This window comes from Eptesicus fuscus, chromosome 16 (assembly GCF_027574615.1).
Source record: "Eptesicus fuscus isolate TK198812 chromosome 16, DD_ASM_mEF_20220401, whole genome shotgun sequence".
NCBI classification, from domain to species: Eukaryota; Metazoa; Chordata; class Mammalia; order Chiroptera; family Vespertilionidae; genus Eptesicus; species Eptesicus fuscus.
The window spans coordinates 10,843,091-10,864,218 of NC_072488.1; the positions used below are offsets into that span (position 1 = coordinate 10,843,091).

General features: G+C 41.0%; 1 protein-coding gene across 4 annotated transcripts in view; it reads right to left on the minus strand.

Annotated features, from left to right (window-relative positions):
* Nucleotides 1-21,128, minus strand: part of DTNB (dystrobrevin beta) — a 157,332-nt gene that overhangs the window by 65,981 nt on the left and 70,223 nt on the right. The gene's annotated exons all lie outside the window — the stretch shown is intronic.

The following is a 21,128-nucleotide window of genomic DNA, read 5'->3' on the forward strand; positions in this document are numbered from 1 at the left end:
CAATCCATTGAAACGTGCAAACTGGGGAAGGGCTCACCCGAGCTGAATTTTAAATGGAAAAGATGGCCTCGCAAGGAATTCTAAGGAAGACAGCTAACAGGCCATCTGGGGTGGCCAAAATTCTTGAGTGGGAGGGGTAATGATGGCTGAATAACATTCTCAGGAAGATACCTGGACACATGACAGCAACGGTACTTCTCAGAGGGGCCAAATGCATCAGGCCAACTCTGCCTGTAACATCAGTCTTGGTATTTCATTTCTGGACCAAAAGAATCTAAAAGAAATTTTAAATGCCCTAACACATTAGGAAGTTTGCCAAGGGGATAAAAAAACCACACACACCATTTCACTGAATGTCTATCGAAGTCTCTGCAAAAAAGGCCCCACAGAGACCTTTGGAGACAGTGCTGTGACAGTGAATTTTAAATCAGTTGGAGAAGCGGTTGAGGAACTTCTGGTTCAAGGTGGCAGACTGAGCACATGCTAACAGCTCACCCTCCTGTACAAATAAAAATGATTTAAAGCTATAAAAATAAGACAAGACATGCATAGCGAGAATTAAAACAAAAAGGCTTAACTCTCTTTAAGCCTAATAAAATAAAGAAGCATTTATTCCCGCACCCCAAGGAAGAAAATCAACAAGAAACCATCGTGGTGTCCAGGGCCGTGCTGAGCTGCCATGAACCAAACACCAGGGCCGCCTTTGGGGAGGCTGGGACTTAATCACACACCCCCAAACACCCAGAGAAAACAGAGCATCTAAAAAACTCTTTAAAATGAGTATACTCAATATCCTCAGACACCTAAAGGACAGACTAGCATCCATAAAATGTTCTGAAAAATAACTAGGGATTGAAAAAATGAAAAATATAATTATTGAGATTTTAAAAACTTACAGATATGCTGAATATAAGACTAAATACAACTGAAGATTGATAGCACATTTTGTTTTAGTTAAGACACTTGAGCGCTAAACTGTGTTTTAAAGTTTATGTCTCAGAGTTCCAGAGAGACCAGAGGGATTGGAGAAGAGGCAATGGCATCTGAAACAGATAATGGCTGAGAATGTTTCAGAACTGATGAATGACATGAGCCTCCAGAGAGGAAGAATCTTCTGAATATTAAAACAAACTAAACAGAACAACAACAAAAAAGCTCACATCCAGACAGATTATAGTAAAACTTCAGATTACCAGTGTTATAAAGAAAATCCTAAAAGTTACCAGCAAAATATGAGAAATTCAACAGGAAGAAGGGAGAATCAGATTGTTATTGGCAAATTGGTTACAAGATAATAGAGGAATAATATCTTCAAAGAATGAAGAGAAAACAACTTTTGCTAGACTTTAAATCCAGCCAAATTATCATTCAGTAGTGAGAGTGGATAACAATTAGGCAAGAAAAAGAAGTAAAAGACATCCAAATTGTAAAGGAAGTAAAACTATATCTGTTTACAGGTGAAGTGATTGCATATATAGAAAACCCTAGAGCTAATAACAAAGCTGCAAGACTCAAGGGCAATATAAACAAAACAGTTGTATTTCTACTTACTAGCAATGAACAATCTGAAAATAAAATTAAGAAAACAATCCTACCTAATGATAGAGTAATATGCAAATTGACCGTACCTTCACTACACCCACCAGCCACGTCCATCAGCCAATCAGAGCGAGTATGCAAATAAACCCCACCAAGATGGCTACAGCCACAGAGAGCAAGGTTTCCCAGGCAACAGAGGAAGCCAAGCTTTCCACCTGCCCTTGCCTGGCCTAAGCCTCCACTCAAGCTACAAAGTTTCAATTATAGAAGGTAAACAAATTGAAACAGAAATGGCGGCAGCCACGGAGCTGGAAAGAGCAGGCCAGGGTTGCCCCCGGCAACAGAGGAAGCAAAGCATCTGCAGCCCTGGCCGGCCTAGGCCTCCACTCCAGGATACAAAGTTTCAATTGTAGAAAGTAAATAAATTCCAGATAGCAGGGCCTCTGCTTGGGTCGCCAGGGGGCGTGGCTGGCCTGCAAACCATCAGAGGCCCCTTGCTCAGGCCACCCCACGCTCCAAGGGAACCCCCATCCTGATCCAGGACACCCTTCAGGGCAAACCAGCTGGCCCCCACCCGTGCACCAGGCTGCTATCCTATCTAATAAAAGAGTAATATGCAGATTGACCATCAATCCAACACACAAGATGGCTGCCCCCATGTGGTCAAAGATCCTGCCCCCATATGGACACAAGATGGCCACCACAAGATGGCCAGCAGGGGAGGGCAGTTGGGAGGGACCAGACCTGCAAGGGAGGGCAGTTGGGGGTGATCAAGCCAGCAGGGGAGGGCAGTTAGGGGTGACCAGGCCGGCAGAGGAGGAAAGTTGGGGGCAAACAGGCTGGCAGGGGAGCAGTTAGACATCAATCAGGCTGGCAGGGGAGTGGTTAGGGGTGATCAGGATGGCAGGCAGAAGCGGTTAGGGGCAATGAGGAAGGCAGGCAGGCGAGCAGTTGGGAGCCAGCAGTCCTGGATTGTGAGAGGGATGTCCAACTGCCCGTTTAAACAGGCAGTCGGACATCCCTCGAGGGGTCCCAGATTGGAGAGGGTGCAGGCTGGGCTGAGGGAAACCCCCCTCCGTGCATGAATTTCGTGCACCGGGCCTCTAGTTTCATTTATAATACCATCAAAAAGAATAAAATGCTTAGAAATAAATCCAATCAGGAAAATGCATGATTTGTACACTGAAAATTACAAAACATCACTGAAAAAAAAATTAAAGGCCTAAATAAGTGGAAACACATTCTATGTTCATGGAATGGAAGACTTAATATGATTGAAATAGTGGTAATCTCCCAAACTGATCTACAGATTCCCTGCAATCCCTATAAAATTATAGCTGCCTTTTTTGCAGAACATGACAAGTTGATTCTAAATTCATACGGAAATGCAAGACACACAGAACATCCAAAACAATCTTCAAAAAGAACAAAGCTGGAGGATACACACTTCCTGATTTCAGACCTACTACAAACCTTTCAAAGGAGTCTAGTTTGCTTTGTGTTACGTAAAAGGTTCAGAGCTATTCATACATTATCCATTACTCTCTCTAGCTACACAGAAATCCCTAATTAATATCTGAAATTAGTGGCTCTGAAAAAGTGTCTCAGTCTAAACACTATGTAAGAATCGATCAATAGATTCTGAAGGCTTTCACAGCAACTATCTAACTGGTGTTCCTGCCACGCCTGGAGCTCCATGCCGCAGCCACGGCTCTGAATGAAATCAGTTCTTAACTTTTTCTGTCTAACTTATTTCACTTAGCATGACATTCTCAAGGTCCATCCATGTACTTATATTTATCCTATTTCTCTCCTTCCTTCGTTGCTACTTAAAACATTTAAGATAACAATAAGTCAGGGGTGTAAGGCACACAAAATCATTTGGTCCGGCCCGGCCGAGACATTCAGGTGAGTTAATTAAATGTTTGACCAAATATAGCAGGCTAATTTTTAAGCTGATAATTTTGTATGGCCCACGATGATGTTATAAATATCCCAATGGCCCTTGGCAGAAAAAGGGTTCCCTACCCCTGCAATAAATTAAAAATATAACTTTTTTCACTTTCATGATTCAGTGTCATCCAAACTCTTTAAATGCATCTTTGTCATCACTGTCTTTATCGTAACTAAAGGTTCTCTGAGGCATCACACAGTCCTCCAGAGGAGATGATGGTCATTTCTGTCCAAACTACTTCCAAACAATGCCTCTGTAGCTAATGTCTCAATGGAAAATTTACCACAAGCTCCTCCCGTTATATGAAGGCAGCTGGCATTTTCATCTGTAATCACTTACTGCATTTTTATTTTTAAAATTGAATTTAATCTTTTCTACACACATAATTAATAAGCTTGATCTAATGGGAATATAGGGAACACTGCACTCAATAATCTGAGAATCTTTTTAAACATACAGAGAATGTTTAGAAAAATTGTTCAGACACTAGGGCCGAAAAAGAAATCTCAGCTCTATCAGGATATTCAATATTATCAGAAAACATCAAATACCCCCCGAAAGTCTTATGTGAATATTAGGGAAACAACTGAAATCAACTAACTGAACAATCGTTTAAAGAAGACACTAAATAACAGGGTTTGATCCTTACATGTTTTCTCTATCTAAACATCATCTCTAAGTTGCCAATATTTCCAAGCTGCACATGTCCCATGAACGCCTTCCAGATTTATATTTGAGCATAAAAAATAAAACAAAACAAAACAAAAAAAAAAAAACTCAACAGGTCCAAAATGGAGCTCTCATTCTACCCAAACTATAGATTTCCCCATCTCTATCGTTCCAGCCATTCAGGCTAAACTGACTTCTCTTTTTCTCTAATATTCCACATCCAATCTGCCAGCAAGATTTTTATCCTTCCATTTTATACCAGTTTTATATTTTTAAGCTCTCAGAAGGGCTGAGATCACACAGACAACATCAATCACAGTTTAATCAATTTCCCAAAATGAAGACGTTAAATATTCATCTCAAGAAATTCTATGGAGAAGCTCTTAATAAGAATGTTTTTCTCCCTGGCCAGTGTGGCTCAGTGGTTGAGTGTCGGCCTATGAACCAGGAGGTCACGGTTTCCTGGTCAAGGCACATGCTTGGGTTGTGGGCTTGATCCCCAGTGTGGGCATGCAGGAGGCGGCAGATCAATGATTCCCTCTCATCATTGATGTTTCTCTCTCTCTCCCTCTCCCTTCCTCTCTGAAATCAAATTTTTTTAAAAAAATAATGTTTTTCTTATGATAAACTGGACACTGGAAATAAGTGAAAGATAGCAGCAGGGCTTATAGAGAATTAAACATGAGTTGGTGACAACTTGGAAGAAATGACTAAAGAAGATAAAGAAGTCATTTCAATTCCAAAAAGAATTCTGCTTAAAAAGTGAAAAACTAAGAAAGAAGATTATTCAATACAATTTAGCAGACTATCTCCTTGAATTCATGCTTGGAGGCAAGGTATTCAGTTTTATCCATAAGATGGTCCCATTAACATTATCCAAAAGGGAAAAAATAAGTAAGACAAAAGGGAAAGGTTACTTTACCAAAGGAGAAGATAGCTTATTTTGATCTAGAATATTTTTAAGTTGTAATATAAGAATTTTGCCCCAAAAGCTCATTTTGAAAAAAATACAGTTTTTACAATGTGAATGTCTTCTCTTTGATTGCCTTCCAAAGCTTTAGTAAGATCAGCGAAGTCATATCAAATAAACAAGCAAGGCCCTATGATGTGACCTTGAAAAGAGGGACTACATGAAAATCGCCAAATCTGATGTAATTCAACTAGAATTTACCACTGTGCTCCATGCTCTGGAAGCACCAGTCAGTAGAGGTTGGTCCCACAAATACCTAGAATTTGCCAGGCACTAAGAACACAGAGTCGCAGGCCTTAAGAAGCTGATGTTGCAAAGGACATCTTCAGGATGTCCAGGTCCGATACGTACTTAAGAAGTCCTTACAGAAGGGGACAGCCTTTCACTGGGTGCCCAAATGACGGACAAACCAACAAGAGCTAAAGGAATTTAGGGAAGGAAAGAAAAGATCCATATGAGTTAGCTGCTTCTAGGTTTCTAAGGTTTTATGGACAGAACAGAATTTAAGCTTGGCGTGTGGCTATACAAAACGTGGAGTCTAAAAGAGGCAAGAAGGGCATTCAGGAAAAGGGGAAGTTGGGCTAGGGCCGTGGTCGGCAAACCGCGGCTCGCGAGCCACATGCGGCTCTTTGGCCCCTTGAGTGTGGCTCTTCCACAAAATACCACGGCCCTGGGCGAGTCTATTTTGAAGAAGTGGCGTTAGAAGAAGTTTAAGTTTAAAAAATTTGGCTCTCAAAAGAAATTTCAATCGCTGTCCTGTTGATATTTGGCTCTGTTGACGAATGAGTTTGCCGACCACTGGCTAGGACCTCATGAGCTAGCTCAGAGGGGCAGGAAGGGATATAAAAGTTTTAAAGGGGAGAGAGGAGGCAGTTCTAACCAGAGCCGAAGCTTTGTACTACATACATTTAGTAGCAGAAGATATGATTCAAAAGGTTAGGTGGGTCCCAGATACACAGGGCCTTGAATTCCAGCAAGAGGAGTGCCTCCTTAATTCTATAGGCAGTGAAGTGTTGTGGAGTTTTGAACAGGGAAGTAATATGACAAAGGCAATGATTCAAGAAGATTAATTTGGTAGAAATATGTAGACAGATTTGACATTTAAGAATAAAAGGACAAATTCAGTAGGTGGTAAACTCAGCTGGGCAATATAAAACCTGTAAAGGTACTAAGAAATATTCAGATTATTCTTAATTGGAACGAGATCACAGGATACACATCCTATTAAGAAATTCCACTCAATGAATATAATTCTGAGGCTCAATGTCCACATGAAATTACATTATAGGTATACCCTAGGTTTGACTAGGGAAGAAAAAAAGCTAAAAAAAAAAAAAAAAGCAGATTTCTCCAGTATTAAGAATTATTACTTTTCAAAAATAAATTTTTAGTAATCATAATGAACTGGAGTACCATGACTTCCAATTCCCAATTTTTTCACTTTAAAAAAATAACTGAGATAAAACTGGCATATAACATTATATACGTTTCAGGTGTACAACATGATAATTCAGTGTCTGTATACACTACACTGATCATCACCAAAAGTCTAGTTTCCATTCTTCACCGTACAACTGAACCCCTTAACTCATTTCACCCTACCGCCAACCCTCTTCCCCTCTGGTAACTACCAATCTGTTATTTGTATCTAGTTTATTTTTGTTTTGTTTGTTCATTTGTGGGGTTTATTTTAAAGATCATATCTATATATATGAAAGCCTAAGCGACCGTCCAACCGTTTGACCATCCAACCAGTAGCTATGATGTGCAATGACCACCAGGGGGCAGACGATCTGACTAGTAGCTATGATGCACACTGACCACCAGGAGGCAGACGCTCAACGCAGGAGCTGTCCAGCTGCGGTGACTTGGCAGTTGCGGTTCTCAGGTGACGCACCTGGAATCAGAGAGGAGGGAGCCTGATTCTGGGGTGCATCACCCGAGAACCACCCTCTCGCAATCTGGGACCCCTTGGGCGATGTCAGAGTGCCGGTTTGGGCCCAATCCCTGCAGACCAGGCTGAGGGACCCCCACCAGTGCACGAATCAGTGCACCAGACCTCTAGTACATAAATAAATAAAATCATACAGTACTGGTCTTTTTTCATCTGACTTATTTCACTTAGGATAATACTAATAAATTCCCAATAAAATATGGCGTTCAGCTAATTATAATATCAATACTGGTTCCTTTGTAAAGAGTTAACAAGAGAACAGGGCAGGGTATATGGAAACTCTCTGTCCTATCTGCAACATTTCTGTAAACCTAGTAAAACTACTATAAAATAAAAATATGATTTAAGCATTCTTTTAAATGGGCAAAAGATCTAAATAGACAATTATACCAAAGAAGATACATGAATGGCTTACATGTACATGAAGAGGTGCTAAACATTATTAGTTATTGGAGAAATGCATATTAAAGCCACAATAAGATATCATTGCTCTCTAACTAGGAGGGCTATAATTAAAAGAAATAACAATATGCCAAGTGCTAGTGAAAAGTGAAGAAACTGGAACTCTCGTGTATTGCTGGTGGGAATGTAACATGGTAAAGCCACTTTCAAAGCCAGTTTGGCAATTTCTTAAACATTTAAACATACACTTACCCTGTATGACCCAGCAATTCTAGTCCTAGGTATCCACCCGAAAGAAATGAAAACCTGTGTCCACACAAAGACGCGTATGTTCGTAGCAGTGTTTTTCATAATAGCAAAAAACTGAAATGAGCCAAATGTCCATCCACTGGTGAGAGATAAATAAAACATGTCTATTTGTACAATGGGGTATTTTTAGTATTGAAAAGGAATGAACTATTGATACTTGCCTCAACATGGGTAAGCCTCAAAAATATTATGCTAAATGAAAGACCCAGAAATAAAAGACTACATATTATATTATTCTGTTTATATGAAATTTCCAGAAAAGGCAAAACTATAGAAATAGGAAGTATAGCTGAGGTGCCCTTAAAGGTCGGGTAGGGAGATGGGATTGACTACAAATGGATGAGAGGGAACACCTTTGGATGATGGAAATGTTCTAACCTGAATGGTAGTGATGGCTGCAAAACTTTAGTAAATATAAATTTACTAAAAATTATTTAACTGTCATAGTGAGTGAATCTTGTGTAAATTATACCTCAAGAAAACTGTTTAAAGAAAGACAAGACAAACCTGAAACCACAATGAGATGCTGCATCATACCCTATAAAACAAAAACAAAACAAAAACACAGCGTCTCCAAGAGAGCAGTGTTATTTAGAACGGCCAAAAGGTGGAGGGACCCAAATGTCCACTGACGAAGGAATGGGCAAACGAAATGTGGACGATGCAATGGGCTATTTCTCAGCCTTAAAAAGGAAGTAAACCCTGGCACATGTGACAACATGGATGAACCTTTTGCTAAGTGAAATAGTCCTATAGGACAATCCAATACTAGTATATATGATTCTCCTTACAGGAGGTGTCTAAAGGAGTCAAATTCAGAAAAACAGGCAGTAAAGTGGTGGTTACCGGGGGCTTGTGGTGAAAAGGAAGTGATGTTTAATGAATCTGTTGTTTCAGATTTGCAAGCTGGGATAGTTCTGGAGATCTATTTCCCAACAATGTAAATACACTTAACACTACTAAGCTGTATACCTGGAAACGGTTAAGATGACAAATTTTATGTTATGTGTATTTTATCACAATAAAACAAAGAAAAGAAAAACAAGGGACGGTGTTAGGGCCTTGCTAAATCTGAAGTTTAAAAACAGAGTGCTTGCCCTAGCCAGTTTGGCTCGGCAGACAGAGTGTCGGCCTGCGGACCGAAGGGTCTTGGGTTTGATTCCAGGCACATACCTTGGTTGTAGGCTCCTCCCCAGCCCGGGCCCTGGTCGGGGCTCGTGCGGAGGCAACCAATCGATGTGTTTCTCTCACATTGATATTTCTCTCTGTCTTTCCCTTTCTCTCCCACTCTCCCTAAAAACCAATGGAAACATATCCTCGGTTGAGGATTAAAAAATAAATAAAAATAAAAGCAGAGTGCTCTATGGTAGTATAGTGGTAAACAGAGAGAGAAAAATCCCAAGGGGAGGGTAAATCGGACCAAAGTCACGGCCACTTGTAAACAATTGCCCTCCTAGGACTAAGCCTTGACTTTTGTTGTATTAAATGATGCTGTTTCTCCTCACTGCATCATAATCAATCATATGACATATGACACATGACAGGCTGTTCAATGACACTAACCATAAGAGAAATGCAAATTAAAACCACAGCGAGGGCCCTGGCTGGTGTGGCTCCGTTGGAGCATCCTCCCAGGCCCCACGCACTGGAAGGTCACAGATTTGATTCCGTCAGGGCACATGCCTGGGTTGTGGGTTCCATCCCAGAACTGGGCGTGTGTGTGGGGGGGAGGGGGGGTGATTGATGTTTCTCTCTCTCTCTCCCTTCCTCCCTCTCTAAAATCAATTAAAAAGAAAACCAATGACATCACCTCACACCTGTCAGAATGGCTATCATCAATAAATCAACAAACAACAAGCATTGGCCAGGATGTGGCGAAAAGGGAACCCTCATGCAATGGTGGTGGGAATGCAGACTGGTACAGCCACTGTGGAAAGCAGTATGGAGTTACCTCAAAAAATTAAAAATGGAACTGCCTTCTGACCCACTGACTCCAAAGAAATCCGAAACACGAATTTAAAATAATATATGCACCCCTATGTTCACTGCAGTGTTATTTACAATAGCCAAGATTTAGAAGCAGCCCTAGTGTCTATCAGTAGGTCAGTGGAGAAAATTACACAATGGAATGCTACTCAGCTGTAAAAATGAAGGGAATCTTATCTTTTGCAACTGCATGGATGGACCTGGAGAGTATTATGGCAAGTGAAATAGTCCAGTCAGAGAAAGACAAGTACCATATTATTTCACCTACTAGAGGCCCGGTGCACAAAATTTGTGCATGGGGGAGTGTGTGTCCCTCAGCCCAGCCTGCACCCGCTCCAATCTGGGACCCCTTGAGGGATGTCCAAATGCCCGTTTAAACAATCCCTATCACAGTCCAGGACTGCTGGCTCCCAACCACTCGCCTGCCTGCCTGCCTAATTGCCCCTAACCACTTCTGCCTGCCATCCTAATCACCCCCTAACCACTCTCCTGACAGCCTGATCGACGCCTAACTGCTCCCCTGCTGGCCTGGTCATCCCTAACTGTCCTCCCCTGCTGGCATGGTCACCCCTAACTGCTCTCCCTTGCCAGCCTGGTCTCCCCTAACTGCCATCCCCTGTAGGCCTGGTTGCCCCTGACTGCCCTCCCCTGCTTGCCTGGTCGTTCCCAACTGCCCTCCCCTGCAGGCCTTGTCCATCCCAACTGCCCTCCCTTGCAGGCCTGGTTGCCCTAACTGCCCTCCTCTGCCAGCTCGGTCACCCCTAACTGCCCTCCCCTGCAGGCCTGATCACCCCCAACTGCCCTCCCTTTCAGGCTTGGTCCCTCCCAACTGCCCTCCCTGCTGGCCTGATTGCCCACAACTGCCCTCCCCTGCTGGCCATCTTGTGTCCACATGGGGTCAGCCATCTTTGGCCACATGGGGGTGGCCATCTTAATGGAGTGATGATCAATTTGCATATTACCTCTTTATTATATAGGATATGTGGAAGCTAATGAACAAAATAAAGTGACCAAGTAGAGACAGACTTGAGGATACAGAGAACAGACTGACAGCTGTCAGAGGGGAGGGAGTTGGTGGCTGGGTAAAGAGAGTGAAGGGATTAAGCAAAGAAAAAAAGACTCAAGAGCACAGATAACAGCATGGTGATTGCCAGAGGGAAGAGGGGAGTGGAGAGAGGTACAAGAGGGTAAATGGGGGATAGATGGCGATTTAAGAAGACTTGACTTGTGGTGGTAAACACACAATACAATATGCAGATGTGTGTGTTGTAGAATTGTATATCTGAAACCTATATAATTTTATTAACCAAGGTCACCCAATAATTTCAATAAAAAAAGAAATGTAATGGTGATTAACCACTAATTAAATAAATGAGGTATAAGGACTATGTGGTTAGATAATTAGATCTTAAGCAACAGCAAATTGCTTGAAATTAGGTTAGCAGAGAGTCTATCAGAGACATCAAGAGCTTCAAGTTTTATAAACATGTTTTGACCAAAAGAAACAACTAATTTCTTTCAGAGACTTAGAAGTAGAAGTTGCTCGAGTGTTGATGATAGCCGCACTGGTTTTGTCTGAGATTTATTTGACAAACCTTGTTTACTTAATATTCTCGACTCACCATGAAAATAGCCCAACGAACTAATCAAGGAAATATGCCTGACATCTAGTGGAAGCTTTAGGTACTGTAGGTATGTGACTAATATTCTCTGAAGAAACCTAAAAGGGTGAGTGGGTGGGCTATATGACTGTTTTTTTTTTTTTTAAATAAATCTTTATTCAGATTATTACAATTGTTTCTCCTTCCCCCCCACATATCTCCCCTCCTCCCAGTTCCCACCCTTCCCTCTGCCCTTACCTCCCCCCCCTCGCTATCCTTATCCATAGGTGTATGATATTGTCCAGTCTCTTCCCGTAGCCCACACACAGACACCCCCTTCCCCTGAGAATTATCAATCCAGTCCCATTCTATGCCCCTGATTCTATTATGTTCATCAGTCTATTCTGTTCTTCAGATTTTTAATTCACTTGACTTTTAGATTCACTTGTTGATAGGTATGTATTTGTTGTTCGTAATTTTTATCTTTACTTTTTTCTTCTTTTTCCTCCTTTTAAATAATACCTTTCAGCATTTCATGTACTACTGGTTTGGTGGTGATGAATTCCTTTAGCTTTTTCTTATCTGTGAAGCTCTTTATCTGCCCTTCAATTCTGAATGATAACTTTGCTGGGTAGAGTAGTCTTGGTTGTAGGTTCTTGCTATTCATCACTTTGAATATTTCTTGTCATTCCCATCTGGCATGCATAGTTTCTGTTGAGAAATCAGCTGATAATCGTATGGGTGTTCCCTTGTAAGTAACTAACTGTTTTTCTCTTGCTGCTTGTAAGATTCTCTCTTTGTCTTTTGCCCTTGGCATTTTAATTATGATGTGTCTTGGTGTGGTCCTCTTTGGATTCCTTTTGTTTGGGGTTCTGTGTGCTTCCTGGACTTGTAAGTCTATTTCTTTTACCAGGTGGGGGAAGTTTTCGGTCATTATTTCTTCAAATAGGTTTTCAGCGTCTTGCTCTCTCTCTTCTTCTGGCACCCCAAAAATTCGGATGCTGGTACGCTTGAAGTTGTCCCAGAGGCTTCTTACACTACCTTTTACTTTCTGAATTCTCTTCTCTTCTTGCTTTTCTGGAGGCGTGTCCTTTGCCTCTTTGTATTCCAAATCCTTGACTTGATTCTTGCGTTCCTCTAGTCTGCTGCTGGGTCTCTGTATAATATTTTTTATTTCAGTCAGTGTATGTTTCATTTCTAGTTGGACCTTTTTCATATCCTCGAGGGTCTCATTAAATTTATAGGCTTTTTCCATGAAATTCTTGAAAAACCTTATAACCGTGGTTTTGAACTCTATATCCAGTCGTTTGTTCTCCTCCATTTCTTTTGTTTGGGATCTGTTTCCTTGCCTCCTCATTTTCATTTTTGCTGCTTCCCTGAGTTGGTAGGGTAGCTTTGTGTCCTATTGTGTCCTATTGTGTCCTATTGTGTCCTATTGGTTCAACTGGTCAGCCTCCCAGTTACCTGAGGTGGACGCTCTTGGTGCACCCCTTTTTAGACTGTGTGTACAGCCTTGTAGTTAAGTCTTGATTGTTGTTGGTGTCACTGGGAGGAATTGACCTCCAGGCCAATTGGCTGTGAGGACCCGCTGTGTCTATAAAGGAAGAATTGCTGTGCTGGAGACACGTTTATGGGCCGGGACTTGTTGCAGTAGGGCTTTGGCACTCACTGAGTCTGCCTCTTGAATGTGTCCCTTATGCGAGTGGTTGAAATCTGGTGTCGTTTCACACTGACCACTAGATGCCCTCGTTTCTGGATCTCCAATGGGGTGCAGGTCAGCTACTGTCTGAGGCTACTCAGCAGGAAAACTGCAGTTTTCTCCTCTTTGCTTGAGTGGTTTTGGAGCAGTCTGACTGGAGCTGCAGTTTATTTGGTTAAGCTGCCACAGGGCAGGCCATTTATATGCAAAAGCTGCTGTTTGGAGCCTGGGCAGGTTTGTTGAATGTGCAGGGCGGGTCTCAGGGCGGGGCAGGGTCTCAGGGCGTCACTAGGCTAGGGCGTGGCAAACAGCAATGGCTGCTAGTCTGCCTTTTCTGCCTTTCCTGTTTCCAAGTCCCTGCGTCCTGTGCTTCAGCGCAGTAAACACTGATTGCTGGGCGCACCTCTGCAAGAAAGTCACTCTCACTTTCTGACACGATGGCCGAGAGTCCAGCTTCTCCCCGTAGGTGTCTGGGTCCCCCGCGCATCCCCAGAAACTGGATTTCAGAGTGATCGGGAGCTTATCTCCCTTCGGGTTGGAAAAAAAGCCGTGCGTCCCGTCGCCCGCCACCAGCCCGATTCACGCGCCTCCGTACCTCAGCCCTTCCGCGTTTGTTCTTTCTTTTTCCTTCTTAGTTGTGAATCTACCATTCAGCCAGCTTTCCTGTGGTTCTGGGTGGTAGACGCTTTGTCTTTTAGTTGTATTTTTGAAACTGTTGTGCGTGGCAGCAGTTTAGTTGTTTAACTTTGCCGCCATCTTGGTTCCTTCCTATATGACTGTTTATGACTGCATATAAATCACAATTAGTGTCATTCATTTATTCAATGTATTTTAGTGTCTACCATGCACCAGGCACTATTCTAGGCACCGGGAATTCGGTGAAGAACAAGACAGAGTCCCGGCTTTTGTGAAATGATTTACTTTATCCCAAGGAAAAGACTTTAAAAGTCTAGAATACAGTGTTTATGGCATCCTAACCTCTTAACGCAACTTCAGACACATTATTCTTAACAATATCCTGAGATAATTAAAATAAGTATTATCACCAGTTTCACAAGAAAAGCAAACTGATGTCTCTTGATATATAGTGTGTATATATATTTTTAATCTAGTTTTTCTTCTATCATTTCACATTGTGTCCCTTCTATTTTTCAACCACCAAAATTGCAGTCATTCAATGTTCTCTCTCGATTGTAAAACTAACCACAGGGTGCAAACAATGGTTCCATTACTGTATGTTTCCACAATAACGATTTTTCAGCATGTTAGGAAACTGAGGTGCATGGGTTAGGAGCTCTAGACTCTAGTCCCAACCTCAATATACTACTATCTCACTAATGCTGTTTCCTGCTCTGTTACAGACTCATGACACTTACAGGCAAAGGCTGCTGCGAAGGCTAAGGAAAAGGTGAGCAAAGGGCTCAAAACACTCTGGGTGACCCATAAATACAACGAGCTCTTGAATCTCAAATCCATGAGGCTCTGAATAAATCTCTACTCCCTGTCAAAAATGAAATGTAAGCAGTTAATACTGCAATCTACTTTACCCCTGAGATTCAATTCCTTTGCCAAATTTTCATTTAGGTTTTAATTTTATTTCTGGGTATGCAATCATGGTAAGACCTATGATTTTTTTTTTTTACGTTACAACCTTTTCTCCATCTCCATTACCACCATGATCACTCAGGCCACGATCATCTCTCACCTGGCCAATGGGGAAAAAAAACAAACAAAACCCTAGCTGTCTCTTCTTTTTCACCCTTGTCCCACTGCCTATTTCCACACCGTAGGCAGTAATTTTTCTTAAATACAAATTTCAACATGTCCCTCTCCTATCTAAAACCTTCAGTTTGGGATAATGTCCAAAATCTCAGGTGGCCTTCACCTCGTCCGCAGCCTTCCTGTTGCCCTGGGTCCTAGCTCCCCCTCTACTGGGAGTGCTCCTCCCTCTGCCCTCCACCTGCCTAACCCTATTCATCTTTTAAGCTTCACCCTAAATGTTATTCATCACAGAAGCCTTTCTTAAATGGCCAATAAGATTAAAAAAAAAAAAAAAGACATAAGGTAAAGACTTCTTGTTAGAAAATTACACAGAGAGGACAAATACGTGATTTATATGATTTCTCGGAGCTTCAAGATGAGTATCAATTGCTAAAAGGAAGGCAAAATTAAAACTGCAACAAAATCATCAGGAATATAATGGAGCTGGGACAAATGGCTACCCATTTTTTAAAAAATAAACTTAAATCCTATCTCATATCTGACAACAATAAAAAAGGGGGGGAAAACAGAAATGAGAAAATTTTTATAGACAGATATTTTTATTACCTTGAGGTAAGAACATTATTTTAAATATGAAAGAGAAGCAACAAACCATGAAGAAAAATATGACCTTTAAATTAAATATTTGATTATGAAAAATAAAGTTGAGACATTTACAAATTCAGATAAATTTTGCAGCATATCCTATCTAATAAAAGAGCGAGCAGGAGGGAGGCTTGGGTTTCCCCGGCGATGGAGGAAGCCAAGCTTTCTGCACACCCTGGCTGGCCGAGGCCTCCACTCCAGGCTACAAAGTTTCAATTATAGAAGATAAATAAATTCCAACAGAAATGGCGGCAGCTACGGAGCTGGAGAGAGCAGGAGGCTAGTGTTGCCCCCGGCGATGGAGGAAGCCAAGCTTTCCGCACACCCTGGCAGTCCCAGGCCTCCACTTAAGGCTACAAAGTTTCAATTATAGAAGATACATAAATCCCAACAGAAATGGCTGCTGCCACAGAGCAAGCAGAAGGCTAGGCTCTGCTCCAGGCTACAAAGTTTCAATTATAGGAGATAAATAAATCCCAACAGAAATGGCTGCCGCCACAGAGCAAGCAGGAGGCTTGGCTTCACTCCAGGCTACAAAGTTTCAATTATAGAAGATAAATAAATCCCAGATACCAGGGCCTCCGCTTGGGTTGCGGGGGGGCATGGCCGGCCTGCAAACCACCACAGGCCCCTCGCCCAGGCTGGCCCACGCCCCAAGGGAACCCCCACCCTGATCTGGGACACCCTTCAGGGCAAACCAGCCAGCCCCCACCCATGCACCAGGCCTCTATCCTATCTAATAAAAGAATAATATGCAAATTGACCATCACTCTAACACACAAGATGGCTGCCCCCATGTGGTCAAAGATCCTGCCCCCATGTGGACACAAGATGGCCGCCACAAGATGGCCAGCAGGGGAGGGCAGTTGGGAGGGACCAGGCCTGCAAGGGAGGGCAGTTGTGGGCGATCAGGCCAGCAGGGGAGGGCAATTGGGAAGGACCAGGCCTGCAAGGGAGGGTAGTTAGGGGTGACCAGGCCAGCAGAGGAGGGAAGTTAGGGGTGACCAGGCCTGTAGGGAAGGGCAGTTAGGGGGGACCCAGGCCTGCAGGGGTGAGCAGTTGGGGGGGACCTGACCTGCAGGGGAGGGCAGTTAGGGATGACCAGGTCTGCAGGGGAGGGCAGTTAGGGGCAAACAGGCTGGCTGGGGAGCAGTTAGGCATCAATCAGGCTGGCAGGGGAGTGGTTAGGGCGTGATCAGGCTGGCAGGCAGAAGCGGTTAGGGGCAATCAGGAAGGCAGGCAGGCAAGCAGTTGGGAGCCAGAAGTCCTGGATTGTGAGAGGGATGTCCGACTGCCCGTTTAGGCCCGATCCCACTGGGCAGTCGGACATCCCTCGAGGGGTCCCAGATTGGAGAGGGTGCAGGCTGGGCTGAGGGACCACTCCCCCTCCCCTGCACGAATTTCGTGCACTGGGCCTCTAGTACTCTAATAATAATACTGAATGTAAACTGTAATTAAAAAATAATTTTAAAAAAATCCAGCTTATAATTTTCAAGAAGCATACTTAAAAACCCAAGGACATAGAAAGGTTGAAAGTAAAAGGATGGGAAAGTTATATTTGGCACATACCTAGCAAAAGATATTAGAAGACATTCCTAGCAGATAAAATAGACTTGAGAATAGAATTATCAGGAATAAAGAGAGTCACTACATTAAAATAAATTTCCATTTCCTAGTGAAATGTATAATTTGAAGAAAATAAATAAGGCTATAGAAGATTTGAATAATGTGATTAACAAACCTGACTTCATAGACATAGTTATTTACTACAAATTCTGCACCCAACAAGCATAGAATAAATGCTATTTTCAAATTTACTTGGAACATGAGAAAAACTAGATTATATGTTAGATAATAAGTATGTATCAACAAATTTAAAATAACTAAATAATGTAGACCAAAATGAAATTACACTAAAAATTAATAACAAAAAGGGAACTAGAGAATCCCCATATATTTGGAAAATAAGAAAGTATACTTCTCAAAGAAGAAATCATAACAGATCTTAGAAATATTTAGGACTAAACAAAAAAATTATATAACAAACCTTGGGACACCAGTCAGATAGTGCTTAAAGAAATAAATAGCCTTAAATGAGTATATTAGAAAAAAACAACTTGAAATGAGTAAACTACCATGTCTTTAAAGAAGTTAGAAAAAGAGTAGCAAAAGAAACTATAAAATAAATAATAAAGATAAGGATGAAAGTAAATGAAATTTAAAAATATAATACATACAATAAGAAAATCATCAAAACCAAAAGTTGGTCCTCTGAAAGTCCAATAGATTAGACAAATCTATGGGCAAAATTTCAAAGAATAAAAAAGATAAAGTGAAACCATAAATATACCAAAGTAGGAATGAAAAAGGGACATTAGCACACATATTATAAATAAAATATTACAAACTTTATACCAATAACTTTGAAAATTTAGAATAAGCTGACAAATTCCTACAAATATAAAATGTTCCAAAGTGACTCAAAAAGAAGTAAAAATAGTCTTATAATCATTTTAAAAATTGGAATTACCCATTAAAAATCTTCCCACAAAGAAGGCTAAGGGGTAAATAACTCCAATCTTAAACAAACTCTTATAAAAGATATAAACAGAGAGAATGCTCCTCAAGTTTTTGAAGAAAGCCAACTCTGTCCTAAAGAAAAAACAAAAAACAAGGGAAATTACAGAACAATTGAACTCATAAACACAGAAAAAAGCAGAACAAAATATTAGCAAATGAAATCAAGTAATGTATTAAAAGGAGAGTCAATTTATATTTATTCCAGGGTTGTTTAAAAAACAATGTAATTCATTACATTAATAGAATAAAGAAACTCATATGATCATCTCAATTAATGCAGAAAAAGTAATAAAATTTGAAATCCATTCATGACAAACAGAAAGCAGTCTTAGTGAACTAGTAATGAAAGGAAACCTCTTTTACCTGATAAACAGTTTATACAAAGACCACATCACATAGCATTCTGAAAGCATTCTCTTTGGGATTAGCAATAACACAAGAATGCCTATTAAACTGCTTCTGTTCAATATTGCCCTGGAGGTTCTAGCCAGCATTCTAAGACCAAAGCGGGAAAAAAGTATGATTAATGCTTAAAAGTATAAGAAGTGGGAAAGAGGAAACAAAGCTGTCACTATTTGCAGGTGATATAATTATTTAGAGAAAAACAATCTAAATACAAATTACTAGAACTAATGAGCAAGTTAAGCAAGATGACTGCATAGTGGATTAAAATATAAAACCAATTTGCATATCCATACACCAGAAACAAATAGTGAAGGCACATAGTTTCAAAAAAGGTACCATTTGCACAACCATATACCTTTGCCAAAACTCAGAGCATGGTACACTTAAAGTGGATGTATTTTATTGCATGTAAATTTTATCTTTAAAAAACTGTAGGAAAAGCATTATGGTAAGCGAAATAAGTCAGTTGGAGAAAGATAAATACCACATGATCTCACTCATTTGTGGAATATAATGAACAACATAAACTGATGAACAAAAACAGATCCAGAGACAGAAAAGCATTGATCAGACCGTCAGAGGGAAGGCAGGGGAGGGTGGGAGGAAGGGGGAGAGATCAACCAAAGGACTTGTATGCATGCATATAAGCCTAACCAATGGACACAGACACCAAAACTGACAGGTTTGGCTCAGGGGATAGAGCGTCGGCCTGCGGACTGAAGGGTCCCAGGTTTGATTCCAGTCAAGGGCATGTACCTTGGTTGCGGGCACATCCCCAGAAGGGGGTGTGCAGGAGGCAGCTGATTGATGTTTCTCTCTCATCGATGTTTCTAACTCTATCCCTCTCCCTTCCTCTCTGTAAAGAAATCAATAAAAATATATAAAAAAAAATAAAATAAAAAAGATTACTTACTCCCTTATAGTAATTAAGAGAGTGAGACACTGGCATAGGGATAAACAATTTAACCAAAGGAACAGAAGAAAGAGCCCAGACCACACACCGTGAATATTTGGAAACTTAATTTATGAAAGTGGTGGCACTGTGAGTGAGTGGGGAAATGATGGGTTATCCAATAAATGGCTCCGAGACAAGTTATTATTCAAAAGCAGATAAAGAGAGAAAGAGAATTACATATTCTAATTACACTATACACAAAAATCCACTTCAGATGAAATAAAGACATAAGTGGATAGGGACAGTCTCAACACTTAAAAAGGAAAAAAAGAAAGAGAGAGAAAACAACAACACACTACAATGTTGGAACCGACAAGGACTTTTTAAAATATAAATAATGCAATAGAAAAAAATACTGACCAAAAAGGGGAAAATTTAACCCACAAAATGGATTAAAGCAGTGAGTAAAATTCATTGTGGAACACAGTGGTGGGGGGGGGGGGGAGCCTTTTCCCGCAGCAAGAAGAAGAAAGCAATGGGAAACGGGAGGGAAAACAAGTCAGGAAGTCAATGCAATCATAGTCAGCAGGCGGCTTCTGAGCGATCAGTGTTGTCTCAGAGAGGAGCTCCCATTGAACTCTGAAGAGAGAACACGTGCACAGGTCATACAGAATCACAGCTCACTGTCTGACTTTGTAATAATGGTATTAACTGTGAATGCTGTAACCTGGTTTTTAACTTTCAGATTTAACCCTCACTAAATCTCAGAAGACTCACAGAGACGGGAATGGACATAGAGATAGCATCGGTTTTGACAATAAAAGTAAAGGCATAGATGACAGAGGTTAGGAGGCAAAAGAAGACGGGAGAAATAGAAGGTATTAATTTTCTCTTTTTACAGAGAAAAGAAGTTACAAAAAATAGAGGTTTAAGAATATTATTTAAAATTATAAAGTTGACCAACTTAAAAAAAAATGGTGATATAATTATGAAAAACTGGAGTGGGTTGATATATACAGTTATAAAGAAGGTCGGTTCCTTATACCACAGAAGGGATTCAGTGATGTCCAAAACTGGTAAGTCAAGAAATGGCTCTCTACATGTATTTATTATTTAGAGATACGGAGGTAACCACTCGTAGATCAAAAAGCCAAACAAAAGACAGCGAAATGGGGGAGGATGTGCTGCGTTTCATTTTAAGCTCTTCTGTGTCACTGAATTTTCAAACCACATGCTTGTATTAGTCTACCATCCGGTAGGTCAAAGAAAATAAATGTCTACTCCAACAGAAACACTTCTAACACCTGATAAAGGCTCATGACCAAAAAGCCTACCAACTTCATCCAACTCAGTAAACTTAATATCCTCATTCAATTCAGAGCGAAGAGATCATAACAGAGTCTGAATCTTACTCTTCTTTGTTTCTCCTCCTCCTTACTTGCACTAGCATTTTTGGTCCCTTTCGCTTTCTAGCATGAATAATCAATTAAAAGTATATATATATATATATATATAAAACACTAGTTTTGTTTATAAAACATAGCCTTATGTTTCCTCATTTTCTCTCAACACAGAAAGAGTAAATCAGATTTTCATTTCCATGTGGACTAAAGTTAAACTAAGTTTTAAAACCGTGGGCGTTGCTGCTGTAGAGAAGAAATGACCTCAACCACCGATTTACCAACAACCAAAGACAGCCCTGCTAAACCCAGCACAGTAACTACCCTGCAACGTGTTCACCTTCCTGTTGGAGACGGCTATACGTTTCTTAGACTTCAGGGCTCGGGAGCTAGGTTTC